The following is an 11,290-nucleotide window of genomic DNA, read 5'->3' as shown; positions in this document are numbered from 1 at the left end:
TTTTGCATTTCTCTGCGGTGGACTTTTTCTAGTTTTTATTACTGACCGCACAGTGTTCTTTCCTGTACTATCTATCTAGCTAGAAGTGGCCTCCTTTGCTAAATCTTGTTTCATACTACGTATGTCATTTCCTTCTCCTTTCACAGTCATTATTTGTGGGGGGCTGTCTATCCTTTGGGGATTTTCTCTGAGGCAAGATAGCTTTCCTGTTTCTACCTTTAGGGGTAGCTAGTTCTCCGGCTGTGACGAGGTGTCCAGGGAGTGACAGGAACATCCCACGGCTACTGCTAGTGTTGTGTTAAGATCAGGAACTGCGGTCTGTATAGTTACCACCTGCTCAGAGCTAGTCGCATGTCGCTCCTAAATCACCAGTCCATAACAGTACAACTGTCCAAAAATGAGTTGAATGCATCTCAAAAGAAGGAAAAGAAAAAGAGTTCTGAGCCATTTTTTTTTTCTTTAGTCTGTTTTGTCTTTTTCCTTCCTCTTGATCTCTGGGTGGTTCAGGATTTGGGCGCGGACATGGATGTTCAGGGTTTGTTTTCTCGTGTGGATCAGCTTGCTGCAAGAGTTCAGAGTATCCAAGATTATGTTGTTCAGACTCCAGCCTTAGAGCCTAGAATTCCTACTCCAGATTTGTTTTACGGGGATAGATCTAAGTTTTTGAACTTTAAAAATAACTGCAAATTGTTTTTTGCTCTGAAACCCCGTTCCTCTGGTGACCCCACTCAGCAAGTTAAAATAGTTATTTCTCTGCTGCGTGGTGACCCTCAGGACTGGGCATTCTCCCTTGAGTCAGGGGATCCGGCATTGCTTAATGTAGATGCATTTTTTCAATCACTCGGATTATTGTATGACGAACCTAACTCTGTGGATCATGCGGAAAAAAACCTTGTTGGCCCTGTGTCAGGGTCAGGAAGCGGTAGAATTGTACTGCCAGAAATTTAGAAAATGGTCTGTGCTCACTAAATGGAATGAGGACGCTCTGGCAGCAATTTTCAGAAAGGGTCTTTCTGAAGCCCTTAAAGATGTTATGGTGGAGTTCCCCACGCCTGTTGGTTTGAGCGAATCTATGTCCCTAGCCATTCAGATTGATCGGCGCCTGCCCGAGCGCAAAGTGGTGCACCATATGGCAGCGTCCTCTGAACAGAGTCCTGAGCCTATGCAATGTGATAGGATTCTGACTAGAGCGGAACAGAGGGGATACAGACGTCAGAATGGGCTGTGTTTTTACTGTGGTGATTCTGCTCATACTATTTCTGATTGCCCTAAGCGTATTAAGAGGGTCGCTAGATCTGTTACCATTAGTACTGTACAGCCGAAGTTTCTCTTTTCTGTGACCCTGATTTGCTCATTGTCATCTTTCTCTGTCATGGCATTTGTGGATTCAGGCGCTGCCCTGAACTTAATGGACTTAGACTTCGCCAGGCGCTGTGGTTTTTCTTTGCAGCCTTTGCAGAGCCCTATTCCTTTGAGGGGTATTGATGCTACACCGTTGGCCAAGAATAAACCTCAGTATTGGACTCAGCTGACTATGTGCATGGCTCCAGCACATCAGGAAGATTGTCGTTTTCTGGTGTTGCATAATTTACATGATGTTGTTGTACTGGGTTTTCCATGGTTACAAGTACACAATCCAGTGTTGGATTGGAAATCGATGTCTGTGACTAGTTGGGGTTGTCAAGGGGTACATAGTGACATTCCTTTAATGTCAATTTCCTCTTCCCCCTCTTCTGATGTTCCTGAATTTTTGTCAGATTTCCAGGATGTATTCGATGAGCCCAAGTCCAGTTCCCTTCCTCCTCATAGGGACTGTGATTGTGCTATTAACTTGGTTCCTGGCTGTAAGTTCCCTAAGGGCCGACTCTTCAATCTGTCTGTGCCAGAGCATGCCGCCATGCGGAGCTATGTTAAGGAGTCTTTAGAGAAGGGGCATATTCGGCCGTCTTCGTCACCATTGGGAGCGGGATTCTTTTTTGTTGCCAAGAAGGATGGCTCCTTGAGACCCTGTATTGATTATCGCCTTCTTAATAAGATCACGGTCAAATTCCAATACCCTTTACCTTTGCTCTCTGATTTGTTTGCTCGGATTAAGGGGGCTAGTTGGTTTACCAAGATTGACCTTCGAGGGGCATATAATCTTGTTCGTATTAAACAGGGTGACGAATGGAAAACTGCATTTAATACGCCCAAAGGCCATTTTGAATACCTGGTGATGCCTTTCGGGCTTTCTAATGCTCCTTCTGTATTTCAGTCCTTCATGCATGATATTTTCCGCAATTATCTTGATAAATTCTTGATTGTGTATTTGGATGATATTTTGATTTTTTCCAATGATTGGGAGTCTCATGTGAAGCAGGTCAGGATGGTATTCCAGATTCTTCATGATAATGCTCTATTTGTGAAGGGGTCTAAGTGCCTATTTGGAGTTCAGAAGGTCTCTTTTTTGGGGTTTATTTTTTCTCCTTCGTCTATAGAAATGGATCCTGTTAAGGTCCAAGCCATTCATGACTGGATTCAGCCCACATCTGTGAAGAGCCTTCAGAAATTTTTGGGCTTTGCTAATTTTTATCGCCGTTTCATTGCCAACTTCTCTAGTGTGGTTAAGCCCCTGACCGATTTGACGAAGAAAGGCGCTGATGTGACAAATTGGTCCTCTGAGGCTCTGGAGGCCTTTCAGGAGCTTAAGCGCCGATTTACTTCTGCCCCTGTCTTGCGTCAGCCTGATGTGTCTCTTCCTTTTCAGGTTGAGGTTGACGCTTCTGAGATTGGGGCAGGGGCCGTTTTGTCACAGAGGAATTCTGATGGTTCCTTGATGAAACCATGTGCTTTCTTTTCCCGAAAGTTTTCGCCTGCGGAACGCAATTATGATGTCGGCAATCGGGAGTTGTTGGCTATGAAGGGGGCATTTGAGGAGTGGCGACATTGGCTTGAGGGAGCCAAGCACCGCGTTGTGGTCTTGACCGATCATAAGAATCTGATTTACCTCGAGTCGGCCAAGCGGCTGAACCCTAGACAGGCTCGATGGTCCCTGTTTTTCTCCCGTTTCGATTTTGTGGTCTCATATCTTCCGGGATCTAAGAATGTTAAAGCGGATGCCCTCTCTAGGAGTTTTTTGCCTGATTCTTCTGGAGTTCTTGAGCCGGTTGGCATTCTTAGGGAAGGGGTGATTCTTTCTGCCATCTCCCCTGATTTACGGCGGGTGCTTCAGGAATTTCAGGCTGATAAACCTGACCGCTGTCCTGTGGGGAAGCTGTTTGTTCCTGATAGATGGACAAGTAAGGTAATTTCTGAGGTCCATTGTTCTGTGTTGGCCGGTCATCCTGGGATTTTTGGTACCAGAGATTTGGTTGCTAGGTCCTTTTGGTGGCCTTCCTTGTCGCGAGATGTGCGTTCTTTTGTGCAGTCCTGTGGGACCTGTGCCCGGGCTAAGTCTTGCTGTTCCCGCGCTAGTGGGTTGCTTTTGCCTTTGCCTGTCCCTGAGAGGCCCTGGACGCATATTTCCATGGATTTTATTTCGGATCTTCCTGTGTCTCAGAGGATGTCTGTTATCTGGGTGGTTTGTGACCGGTTCTCTAAAATGGTCCATTTGGTACCTTTGCCTAAATTGCCTTCCTCCTCTGATTTGGTTCCATTGTTTTTTCAGCATGTGGTTCGTTTGCATGGCATTCCGGAGAATATTGTGTCTGACAGAGGTTCCCAGTTTGTTTCCAGGTTTTGGCGGTCCTTTTGTGCTAGGATGGGCATTAATTTGTCTTTTTCTTCGGCGTTCCATCCTCAAACAAATGGCCAAACTGAGCGAACTAATCAAACCTTGAAAACCTATTTGAGATGCTTTGTGTCTGCTGATCAGGATGATTGGGTGGCTTTCTTGCCGTTGGCCGATTTGCCCTTAATAATCGGGCCAGTTCGGCTACTTTGGTTTCGCCTTTTTTTTTGTAATTTTGGTTTCCATCCTCGTTTTTCTTCAGGGCAGGTTGAGCCTTCTGATTGTCCTGGTGTTGATTCCGTGATGGACAGGTTACAGCAGATTTGGACTCATGTGGTAGACAATTTGACGTTGTCTCAGGAAAAGGCTCAGCGTTTTGCCAACCGCCGTCGGTGTGTTGGTCCTCGGCTTCGTGTGGGGGATTTAGTCTGGTTATCTTCTCGTCATGTTCCTATGAAGGTTTCTTCCCCTAAGTTCAAGCCTCGGTTTATTGGTCCTTATAAGATTTCTGAGATTATCAATCCAGTGTCTTTTCGTTTGGCCCTTCCAGCCTCTTTTGCCATCCACAATGTTTTCCATAGATCTTTGTTGTGGAGATATGTGGTACCCGTGGTTCCCTCTGTTGATCCTCCTGCCCCGGTGTTGGTTGAGGGGGAGTTGGAATATGTGGTTGAAAAAATTTTGGATTCTCGTTTTTCGAGGCGGAGGCTTCAGTATCTTGTCAAGTGGAAGGGTTATGGCCAGGAGGATAATTCTTGGGTGGTTGCCTCCGATGTCCATGCCGCCGATTTGGTTCGTGCTTTTCACTTGGCTCGTCCTGATCGGCCTGGGGGCTCTGGTGAGGGTTCGGTGACCCCTCCTCAAGGGGGGGGTACTGTTGTGAATTCCGCTCTTGGGCTCCCTCCGGTGGTTGTAAGTAGCACTTTTGTGAATTCTGCTCTTGGGCTCCCTCCTGTGGTTTTGAGTGGTATAGCTGCTTCTTGGATTTGGCATCAGCAGCTGCTTCCACTGATCGTCTTTCTGGCTCGGCTATTTTAGTCTGGCCTTATCCCTCAATCAATGCCAATTGTCAATTGTTCCTGCTTGGAGTCACTGCTCTTTTGGATTTCCCTGACACTCTGACCAGTTCTGCAAAGATAAGTCCTTGCTTGTCATTTTGCAGTCCACTTGTTGTGGACATTATTGTTCAGCACATTCTATGTTTTGCTCATTTGTCCAGCTTATCAGTATGGATCTATTCAGCTAAGCTGGAAGCTCTGGGCAGCAGATTTTGCAGATTTGGAGATTTTTGCATTTCTCTGCGGTGGACTTTTTCTAGTTTTTATTACTGACCGCACAGTGTTCTTTCTTGTACTATCTATCTAGCTAGAAGTGGCCTCCTTTGCTAAATCTTGTTTCATACTACGCATGTCATTTCCTTCTCCTCTCACAGTCATTATTTGTGGGGGGCTGTCTATCCTTTGGGGATTTTCTCTGAGGAAAGATAGCTTTCCTGTTTCTACCTTTAGGGGTAGCTAGTTCTCCGGCTGTGACGAGGTGTCCAGGGAGTGACAGGAACATCCCACGGCTACTGCTAGTGTTGTGTTAAGATCAGGAACTGCAGTCTGTATAGTTACCACCTGCTCAGAGCTAGTCGCATGTCGCTCCTAAATCACCAGTCCATAACAAGCACCCGGGTAACCAGGGTAAACATCGGGTTACTAAGTGCAGGGCCGCGCTTAGTAACCCGATATTTACCCTGGTTACCATTGTAAAAGTAAAAAAAAAACACTACATACTCACCTTCTGATGTCTGTCACGTCCCCCGCCGGCGGCTTCCCTGCACTGAATGTGTCAGCGCCGGCACCCGGCAGTAACAGCAGTGACGTCACCGCTGTGCTCTGCTTTACGGCCAGCACTGACAGTCAGTGCAGGGAAGCTCTCGGCAGCAGCGCGTGCATTTAGCAGCGCTCCTGCCGAAAGCAGTTTAACCCTGTGGACGCCGGGGGACGTGACAGAAATCAGAAGGTGAGTATGTACTGTTTTTTTTTTACTTTTACAATGGTAACCAGGGTAAATATCGGGTTACTAAGCGCGGCCCTGCGCTTAGTAACCCGATGTTTACCCTGGTTACCATTGTAAAACATTGCAGGCATCGTTGCTTTTGCTGTCAAACACAACGATACACACCGATCTGACGTCCAAATAAAGTTCTGGACTTCTAGCTCCGACCAGCGATATCACAGCAGGATCCAGATCGCTGCTGCGTGTCAAACACAACGAGATCGCTATCCAGGACGCTGCAACGTCACGGATCGTCGTCGTTCTCGTTGTAAAGTCGCTCAGTGTGAAGGTACCTTTAGACTTTCTAATCTTGACTGCAATGTGTTGATGGTCCCAAGAATGCACATCAAATGATCTACTTTGCAACATCTCCATAGGTTCCTTCTTGGTAAATTCAACCTACAACTCAGCTCTTCAGTCTTCCAAACTTCTTCCAGATAAACATGCTGCATCCAGTTCACGGGCACACCACTAATGGACAAGACAAGGGCTAACTGCAGCACCCCAGGTAACCGGTTGCTGCAGTGATGTTGCCTTTTCTTTGGGGAAGGTAATGTCATGCTCAGAGGCAGTTGAGTTCTCTTCACCAGGTAAAGCACACACATGCAACACATTCTGAATCCAGGCCAGGAGGGGGAGCTCAAGACCCGGATTCAGGGGAGCTTGCCTAAGCTATATGTATCCTGACCTGGAGGAGGAGCTAGTCAGTTGGTCCTGAGAGACCAAGCAGGCTAGTTGGAGAGAGAGACTGAAGTTGAAGGATGACTGGAGCAGTTGTGAGAGGCCTGGCAGCCACGAGGGAGCTGCGGCCTCTGAAGGGACAGATAACCTGGAAGGGTTGGATGTGGAGTAGCCGGATGGGAAGGAGCAAAGGAGAGGAACATAGCTCAGAGGTGAACAGCAATAGGACACTCTCAGAGCCATAGCGCAGAAGCCGGGTACCGGGAGCCTGAGGCTTTAGTGGAACTGTATGACACTTGGTAGAACCGGAGGGCATAAGATCATACAGACATTGCCCACACCACACCTGAGACGCAGCAGCTCCTGAGGAGCCCGGGGCATAATAGAGTCCCTGTAAAAAGGCTCAAGCTGCCCGTCATGCAGGTACCTGTCTTAGGACAGGGGGAATAGAGGACTCTACAGGAATCTTCAGGCAGCAGGGACCTCACCTTTAACGGCGCTAGTTGGAAAGGCTCACGGACTACTACTGGAACAAGGGAACCCTCCATTGCCTCTGAGCCTGCCGGACCACCATCATCCATGCCTGGTACCCTGGACTGTGGCCTGACAACTACAATAAACCAGGTAAAGACTTACAACTTGTCTCCACAATTTATTCATCGGCACATACCATCATCTTGGCCACACACCATAGGACCCCTGGGGACCTCGCTTCACCTGTGGGAAGTGTAACACCCGTGCTGCCACAACATCCCCCAGGAGACCCCTTCAATGCAGCGTTGGTCCCACTACTGACCGAACACCACAGATGGCATCACGACAGACTCATAAACATTTTCCCCTTTAAAGACCGTTACCCTTTAACATTGAGCCCCAGGGCCAAGGACCGGGTTGCAGCCACCGTGACATCCCCCCTTGAGACCGGACCCGGTACCGAGTACCCCACTGCCCTGGCTGGGTGACTCATAACTATCTCACAAGCTAATTGCAGATCTTCCAGGTGCCACCTGCAGACAATCCAGAAACTCTTTTAGAGATTCAAGCTTCCAAGAAGGGAATAGGGGTACACACAAACTCTTGGTTCCGGTGCAAAATAGTCTTTGGTTTATTATATCTCATAAACTTTCAGGGTAAATTAGTCACTGCAACAGCTTCAGGCATAATCTGTTCACAATTAGAGGTCACACTCCAGGTCCACTACCTCAGACGCTTGAGCCAAGTCAGCTGCTTTTTGTAGGAGCAACAAAGTCCAGACTGGAGTTATGTGAGTGATCATTCCCACAAGCTCTTTTGATCACTCCGAAAATCTAGACCCAAAATCCGGTCCTATTATAAACTTCTCAGTGACCGATTCTTGCTGGAACGTTTATCTCTACTATCTACATCACTGAGTCTAGCCACCTCAGTGACACATATCTCATGCCCAGGACTTTAAGACCACACTCTCTTCTCTTGGCAGCAAACCACTCTTTTTCCATCAGCTTCTTTCCATCTCTCTGGAGACCTCACCTACAAAAAGCTTTGAAATTGGTGGAAGATTTCAAACCCAAAAAAATATCAGTAGAGAAAAAAGGGGGCTATAAATGTCAGTAAGCCATCAATTGACAGTTAGTGATGAGGTCTCATGCAACATCATGTTGTTGGGCCTAGTAAAAGCCAGAGGCAGCCATTATGTGGGGATGCCAGCTGTAGAAGTGAGTTCTTCCCTATTTTTGTTGCTTAGGAGGACCGGACTGGAAGCAAAAATCTTTTTGCTAAGTTCTAAGAATAGAGAGATACTTGTTGATTATTATTATTATTATTATTATTTATTGTTATAGCGCCATTTATTCCATGGCGCTTTACAAGTGAGGGGTATACATAATAAAAACAAGTACAATAATCTTGAACAATACAAGTCATAACTGGTACAGGAGGAGTGAGGACCCTGCCCGCGAGGGCTCACAATCTACAAGGGATGGGTGAGAATACAGTAGGTGAGGATAGAGCTGATCGTGCAGCGGTTGGTTGATCGGTGGTTACTGCAGGTTGTAGGCTTGTCGGAAGAGGTGGGTCTTCAGATTCTTTTTGAAGGTTTCGATGGTGGGCGAGAGTCTGATGTGTTGTGGTAGAGGGTTCCAGAGTAGGGGTGATACGCGAGAGAAATCTTGTATACGATTGTAGGAAGAGGAGATAAGAGGGGAGTAGAGAAGGAGATCTTGTGAGGATCGGAGGTTGCGTGTAGGAAAGTACCGGGAGATGAGGTCACAGATGTAAGGAGGAGACAGGTTGTGGATGGCTTTGTACGTCATGGTTAGGGTTTTGTACTGGAGTCTCTGGGCAATGGGGAGCCAGTGAAGGGATTGACAGAGGGGAGAGGCCGGAGAATAGCGGGGGGACAGGTGGATTAGTCGGGCAGCAGAGTTTAGAATAGATTGGAGGGGTGCGAGAGTGTTTGAGGGGAGGCCACAGAGCAGGAGGTTGCAGTAGTCAAGACGAGAGATGATGAGGGCATGGACTAGGGTTTTTGCAGATTCTTGGTTGAGGAATGAACGGATTCGTGCAATATTTTTGAGTTGAAGTCGGCAGGAAGTGGAAAGGGCTTGGATATGTGGTTTGAAGGAGAGATCAGCGTCAAGGATAACCCCGAGGCAGCGAGCTTGTGGGACTGGGGAGAGTGGGCAGCCATTTACTGTAATGGATAGGTTCGTTGGGGGGGTCACGTGAGATGGGGGAAAGATGATGAATTCTGTTTTGTCCATGTTAAGTTTCAGAAATTTAGCGGAGAAGAAGCCAAATGATAGCCAAATGTTGGGAAGAGTCAAGAGATCCTATGGTTAGGCAGCGCCCAACATTCAGCTATCAAAAAGTGGCTCTCCCACAGCAGCGGACACTGGAGAGCCATGGTCCTGAGCGTCAGCCTACAGCTACTGGGAGGTGTCATCATCCCAGCCATGCTTTTCTTAGAGTGCACCTTACTCCTCCACAACCTCCCAAGGTTAAACCACGATTCCCCTTCTTTATCAGAGCTGGTCCCCGAGATTATTCCACAAGACAGTGCCCCCACTTTTTTTCTTTTGCTTAATTCTAGTAACTTCTACTATTAAATCTATTCTCCAGTGTTGCTTGTTATGTCTCATTTGCCATTTTGTTCCAACTGCATTACACTGTACTTAGTAACAGCTGAAACATACAAATTATCTCTGTGTACACAAAATGTTAGTGATTATTCGTAATCGTGTTCACACCAGGGATTGGTAACGGAAAAAAACCACGCCTGATAACAAGCCCACGGCAATGTGTACATACAGGAAGGTTCAGCCAGGACACATAATAAAAAGACATTAACCATCCAAATCAGACGTTTTATTAAGTGTGAGTCAAATGAGGCGTCATGTATAAAAGCTAATGCAGACTAAGTGGCTGCTTATAGTGAAAAAGTAGTTTATTTTTTCTTGTAACGTTCTCGAGCAATGGCGACTTGATGGACGAATGATTTGTAGGAAGATCGATCTTGTGCAAGCCTAGATAGGTCCACCAGGGTCATCTCCACCATCATCTTGATTGTATCAAGCCATTGGGTCGCTGGTCTTCCTCTTCGCCTTGCTCCTTCTATTCTTCCAACCATGATATCCTTCTCCAGTGATTGCTCTCTTCGTATGATGTGTCCAAAATAGGCAAGTCGTAGCTTGGTGATCCTTGCTTCGAGTGACAGGTCTGGCTTGATTTGTTCCAAGATTGATTTGTTTTTTCTTCTTGCCATCCATGGTGTTGATAACGTCCTTCTCCAGCATCACGTTTTCAAAGGCGTTGATTCTTCTTCTGTCTTGCTTCTTTATCGTTCAGATTTCGCATCCATACATTGCTAGAGAAAAGACCAGACTACGTAGGAGCCGTGTTTTCTTCGTTGCCAGTGAAATGTTCCTCAATTTGAAGACCTTGTCCAGTGGTTCATGGCTGATTTGCCCATAACTATTCTCCTATTGACTTCCCATGTCGTTGCTGCATCCTGAGTGACCATTGATTCAAGTAGGTTGAAGTCCTTCACAACTTCCAGTTCGTCACCGTCCATCTCAAATGTGTCCCGATTGTACATGTCATTCTTTGGGGCTGTGAACTTGGAGCGCCCCCACTGCCGCAGGGCCGAGGGGTACCCGGTACCGGGCCTCTGAGTCTCTGCTCCGGGGTTGTCACGGTGGCTAGGCCCGGTCCGTGACCCTGCCGAGGGGCGTACAGTGATAGATATGACGGATGATGATGGTAGTGGTGGTGAGGCTGTGGTGGTGCGGTGCAGTAAATAACGAGGACACCAGGTTGCAGTCTCTTTACCTCTTTACTGAAGATTTCTGGGTCCTCAGTCCGGAATCCGGATAACCAGGCTGCGCAAGTCCGGCCGGCCCAATGGCACCTCCAGAGTTCTCTTAGCAGGTGGAAATCTGTGCCTTCCTGCTAGCGCTAGGTGTTGTGGTCCTTCCCTGCTGTGCTTACAGAAAGTCCCCCACAACTGTTGTGTCTGTTTCTTAAGTTCCCTCACAACTCGATTAGATGATGTTCTGCTAATCCTCCGTCCCTCCCTGGTGTTCTGGTTGGGACGGCACCCGTTTGACAGGTAGGCTCGGAGCTCTTCCGGGACCCTAGAGTCGCCCCTCTCCACAAGTTGCCCCCCAAGACTGCATAGGTGATTAAAGTTAGACAGCCCGCCTTAAACTGACTGTCCTGCCGCTGTTTGGAGTATTGCTTGAAGCTGAATGTTATGATACTCCCTCGGCGTTCCGGCCACCGGTAGTGCGCCTCAGTAGGATGTTGCTTCGGTCTTACAGCACGACTCCTACTGGTATTTCTCCTTTTGCTTGATCTCGTTTCTCACTCAGCACAATC

Source organism: Ranitomeya variabilis, chromosome 2 (assembly GCF_051348905.1).
Source record: "Ranitomeya variabilis isolate aRanVar5 chromosome 2, aRanVar5.hap1, whole genome shotgun sequence".
In the NCBI taxonomy this organism is placed as follows: Eukaryota; Metazoa; Chordata; class Amphibia; order Anura; family Dendrobatidae; genus Ranitomeya; species Ranitomeya variabilis.
This window is presented reverse-complemented; position numbering follows the sequence as displayed.